This window comes from Dipodomys spectabilis, unplaced genomic scaffold (assembly GCF_019054845.1).
Source record: "Dipodomys spectabilis isolate Male_0828 unplaced genomic scaffold, ASM1905484v1 ptg000106l, whole genome shotgun sequence".
In the NCBI taxonomy this organism is placed as follows: domain Eukaryota; kingdom Metazoa; phylum Chordata; class Mammalia; order Rodentia; family Heteromyidae; genus Dipodomys; species Dipodomys spectabilis.
In genome coordinates, this window is record NW_024870783.1 from 1,253,039 (window position 1) to 1,258,661 (window position 5,623).

Here is a 5,623-nt window from a genome sequence, read left to right on the forward strand (position 1 = left end):
TTGTTTTAGAATGATTGGACAACATTTTTTTCTATTGTTTATTCAGAGTTTAGATGGTCAAAGCACCCTTGGCTTGTGGCACAGTTAAATAAATACACACACAGAAAAAAGTATGAAAAATGTGAATAAATAAAATACATTTAGGACACTTATGGGACTGTATAACAGGTACATATAAAATAGTGACCCATATTACTTCAGTATTTTCAAGAATAGTATCAAAAGTGTCTTCCATGTACCATACATATATAGAGCCATAAATTCATATTTAATAATCTAATATGTATTTTATACATGGAAATGTTTCTGGAGGGAAGGGGTTGGATAGAGAAGGACAGAGTAGAAAGATAAAAGAGTGACATTATTCAAGATGCATTTTATTTATAAACTGACATGTTTAATGGTAATGCTCTTTTTTTGCACAACTACAGAGAGATAATAAAAGCACAAGTGAAAACAAGAAATGTGTATCAAGTTCTAAATTTCTTCTTTTCATGGGCACAGAACCTGGCATTTGTTACAGGGGGAGTTAGGGATGCTCATTCGGTGCAGTGGTGGCCGCAGTGCACACATAGTACAGGCGCATGGCATCCTCAGCCCGGGCCCTGTGTGACTGGAAGAACACTGCCTCCTTGTGACCACACTTCTGGCATGGGTGGTCTTCGGTCCAAGGCAAAGTGAGGTCCTGGGACACGTCAGCGATGATCTGGGTCAGCTAGTGCACTTTGTGTTTGACGTTAGACGTTAGTTAACGTTAGATGTAGCTGCTGTCTGCTTCCTGCTGGTAGTCACAGTTCCGGCACGCACACAGCAGGATGCGGTTTTCCATGTCTTCCTTGGGGTACAGCATGTTGTTACATTCCTGGCAGAAGCGAATGCCTACAGAGCCCAGCTCATAGTACCATCAGGTTCCATAGTTACACACTGACCGCCCAGCCTCCCCGGCTTGCGCAGACCTGAAGTTCTAAATTTCTTCACTCTCCTCTCTGCCCTTCTGTTTCTTTGAAGGTTATGTTTGAATAGGATTGAATCTTTTATGACTTCTAATCTCGGAGATTAGAAATGATCTCATCAGGGTTTGGGAAATATACTTCCAGAAGAGACTGTGATAAGAACAGTTCACAGCTGATGACCCAGTGAGGTCGTGGTCCAACTCACAGAATATGTACAGGAAGGCATCGCCCATAGCAAGAGTTTCAGTCAAACTCAGTCAATGCAAAATGAAGTATTTGTAGTCATATATAAGGAACACTTCTCCAACAAAACTCCTTCTTGACACATAGGAAGTAACACAACTAAACACAGATGCAATATTATTTTCTTTTCTACTCAGAATTTGTCCAGAAATCAGAATCAGCAGCAGCTACAAATTCAAAATTACAAAATCACCTCAGATCTAGTGAGGTAACAAGTGATCCCTGTTAGGTTTAGGAATTTGTGTTCAGGAGATGAGTATAACAGATACTACAGATATGATCTTACTCCTCAACACATTTAAAAGCATTTTTATTTAAATCATATTTCTCAGAATTTGTTTCTCTATCTCTTTCTCTGTCTCTGTATCTCTCTTACACATACAGATAAATGAACACACACACACACACACACACACACACACACACACAGAGCCCTGTGCCAGTCCTTTATTATAAAATAGGAATTGACCTAAGCTCTGAATGAAGAAGAGTTTTTTAACTCAGAATTTTAGGTGCAAAATTTCCTAGATGCAGTAAAACTCATCTTCCTGTACTCAGGCAAGGCCAGTCCTGTCTGTGTCACAATAATATTTATAAATAGAAAAACAGCTACAAGTTGAGATGGACAAGCATATGGCTGTCTTCACATTAAAACAAGTGAAAATTATGTGACTCATTTCATGAGAGCAGTTTTAATACTCTCAAGGAATGGACAGCCAATGGTCTAACAATTTCCCACAAGAAACCTCTTTGCAGGGCTAAATTGGTTACATTGTGGCATCAGCACTAGCCTTCTTCTCTATTTGCTCATAATTGCCAGGTGATGTTCTGCCTTACAACAAGTCCAGAATCTTTGGAGATAGGAACTAGAGACAAATCTCTGAGACAAATAAGCAGAAACAGGTTGTTTTGGATTGGGACTGAAGACCTTTAAAGACTGTATGTTAGTTTAAAATAAGCAGAATTATGGGCGTTCTGGGAAGATGGCGGAGGAGAAGCTGGAATCTGAACAAGGTCTCGCATAGAAAGCAGTTTTAGTGTTCCAGTGAACAGTCCTAAGCCAGAGAATCACACCAAGTATGCCATCACAGGACAGAGAGTTAGACAAGAGAGGGAAAGCCAAGGCAAGAAGACACATCTGAGCGCTTGCCAGCAGCCGCCGCAGCGGCAGCGGCAGGGTCGCGGCGGAGATCGCAGCCAGGGCCATACCTGAGCGCTCACACAGAGAGTCCAAGACGAAGGAGCCAGACACAGCAGGTGAGCGGATTCTACTCAACACCAGCAAGAACCGACAAGGAGCGGACATCTTCATCCTGCACTTTGCAGACAAGAGACGACCCAGGATCCAAGACTGGGCGTGAGTAGAAGCCCGACGTCCTCACTCCTTCTCTGGGAGCAGATGAGGGAAGGCCACCCCTCACCCCCCCCAGCACCGGTGATCTCCATCTTGGATACCGACAAAGCTCGGAGGAGCTGCCAGCTCCAACTCAGGCCTTGGAATAAAACGAGCCATTAAGCAGGTCACAAGAACTTAACAGCGAGTGACTTGCCAGACTCAGCTCCATCCAGGGAAAAGTCACCCAGCTCAGGCGCCAGCCATTGGAGTGGCTTTCCTCACTGGGTAACCAGAGCCAGAGGCTGCCCCTCCATCTAGCAGCCTCAACAATCAATTGAAAAACAGAAACCCTGAGAATGGCTCCAGGCTGGGCTCTGTGAGTTTTTTCACAAAACAGCCCCAGGGAAAAACTACTGATTGTTGAAAGGACTCAACTCTACCCAGAACCTAGCCTCAACACTGCATCCCCCTCTTTTGTGATTCTCAAAGCAGATCACCCTCCCAGTAAACTAATCTGGGAGGGGGATCTCAAAATCTTGGGTAAAGCAGAGCATTTTTCTGACTGTTCCAACAAACTGACTTAAGAGACCAGTCAAGCCACAGGACCTCAAGCTGACCAGAGACTCCAACAAGAGGCTGGTTACAGACAAAAGGGAGATACAGGATTCTTCCCACCCCTCCCAAAAAAAATCAAAAAAAAATCAAAGAACTTTTTTTTTTTTCTTCCTCTTCATTTCTTTTTTTTTCTTTTTTTTGGTACCTTATATATATAAATTTTTTTTTCCTTTTCTAAAAATTTTATTAATCTTTAATTTTTGCCTTTTTTGAAAAAATAATTGTTTTCCAGTAACTTTTTTTTCCTCTTATAATTTTTATTTTAGGAATACATGAATGTGCGTTTTCTTTCTTTTCTTGTCTTCTTTGTCATTTTCTTTCTTTCTTAACTATCTTTTTGTTTTTTTGTCTAGCTCTACTGAACTTCTGATCTTTTTTTTTCTCCCTTTCTTACCCTTTTCACTTTTTCCTCTCTTTTGATCTTCCTTATGTGACTTAACTCTTGTCCTGCACATCATCAGATAAACCCGTAGTTAACAAGTAGACCCTATCCCCCATTGTGTACACACTTAATCCACAAATTTATTACTCAATTCAAAACCTCTGAGACTTAAATTCCTTAATAGCAGTACTACCTCTTTATACCTATATAATATTTTAAGCATTTTTTTAAGTTTTTCACTTCTCCTCTATGTCCCTTCCTTTCTATTAATATACTCACATTCCTCTCTAAATAGATGGTCTTTTAATCTCCATAATAATATTAATTTTTACGTTTCTATTTTTTTCTGGTCTCTTTTCATTTCCCTTTCCCTTTCTTCTTTTTCTCTCTCTCTCTACTTGCATCCTACCCAACCTATTTCCTGCATTGGGATTAGGACATAGTTAACTCTCCCTGTGCCTCCCCACACCAATCTATTCCTATTTTTTACCCACAACTCTCCCTAACCCTAATAATTTCTGCTTTTCCAAATTCTTCTCTGCAGTTCAAAGCCCATTAACATAAAGTTGTTTGATGTTGAATAGATGTATCTGTTGAACTAGATTGTATCTGTAGACTATTGACTGTACAAATGCAAACTTTGATTGATGGTTGCCTTAAGATAGTGTTCTAGCACAAAACTGGTGCTATTCATCTCAAATGGGCAGAGTAAGCCGGAAAAACACAAGAAAAATGGCAAATCCGGATATCTCAATTCCCAATCTTGATAACCAGGGGTCAGAACAGATAATGAATAATCCAGAGGAGAGTTCCCAAATAGCTCTACAAACACTGCTGGCAAACATGATAAATGAGAAGTTTGACAACTTACAAAGGACTCTGTATGAGCGTGAAAGGAAGAGAGAGGAGGCATCCCAAAAGCTTATACAGGAATATCATAAGCGTCAGGAAGCTACTCAAAAACTGATACAGGATTTGTGTGAACAACTTGAGAATACTCAAAGAGAAAGGGAGGAATAGCATGAGCAGGCTGAGAACACTCAAAGAGAACTGCAGGAATCCCACGAATGGGAGGAAAGAGAACTACAGGAATACCACGAACGGGAGGAAGCTAATCAAAGAGTAATACAGGAATTGAGAGACCAGATAGAGAACACACAAAGATCACTAAAGGCATTCATGGAATCCATTAACAAAAGCTGAAGGAAGTCAGGGAGACCACAAAGGGAATGCTGAATGGAACCCAACAGAAGGAATGGGAGTCCAAAGAAACCATAACCGATCGACTAAGTGATTTGAGAACAGACACTGAACACCAAATTAAGGAAGTAAAGAAATTCATACAAGACCTAAAACAGAGCTTCAACAAAGAACTTGAAGCCATCAAAGCTGACCAATTAGAAGGAAAAGAGATAAAAAACAAACTAGAGAGTCTTGACAGCAGGTTAGACCATGCAGAAGATGAATCTCAGGGATTGAAGACAGCCTAGATATTATTGAGAAAGAACATACAACCATCCAAGACAAGTCCAAGAAATATGATAGATCTATCCAACACCTGGAAGACACCATCAGAAGGACTAATCTAAGGATAATGGGTGTAGAGGAACACCTAGAAACAGAAGTTAATGGTCTAGGAAATTTGTTTAACAGGATCCTAACAGAGAACTTCCCAAACATACTAAAAGATAGGCCTATTCAGATACAAGAAGCATTTAGAACCCCAAATGGACCAAACCAGAATAGGACATCCCACCATCACATTATAATCCACACAGGATCAACTCAGACCAAGGAAAAGATCCTTAAAGCTGTCAAGGAGAAAAGGGTAATCACCTATAAAGGGAAACCAATTAGAATCACCTCAGATTTCTCAGCAGGGACAATTAAAGCAAGAAGAGCCTGGAATGATGTATGCCATGCCCTAAAAACAAACAACTATCAACCAAGAATACTGTACCCAGCTAAATTCTCCTTCATAACTGACGGCCAAATAAAAACCTTCCATAGCAAAGAAAAATTGAAACAACACATCTCCACCAAACGAGCCCTACAAAAGATTCTTAAAGATGTCCTACACATAGAAAACCAACA

At 40.4% G+C, this 5,623-nt stretch overlaps 1 pseudogene; it reads right to left on the minus strand.

The window, feature by feature from the left end:
* Positions 1–529: 529 nt before the first annotated feature.
* On the minus strand, positions 530–915 carry LOC122114164 (annotated as a pseudogene).
* Between the last annotated feature and the right edge of the window lie 4,708 nt (positions 916–5,623).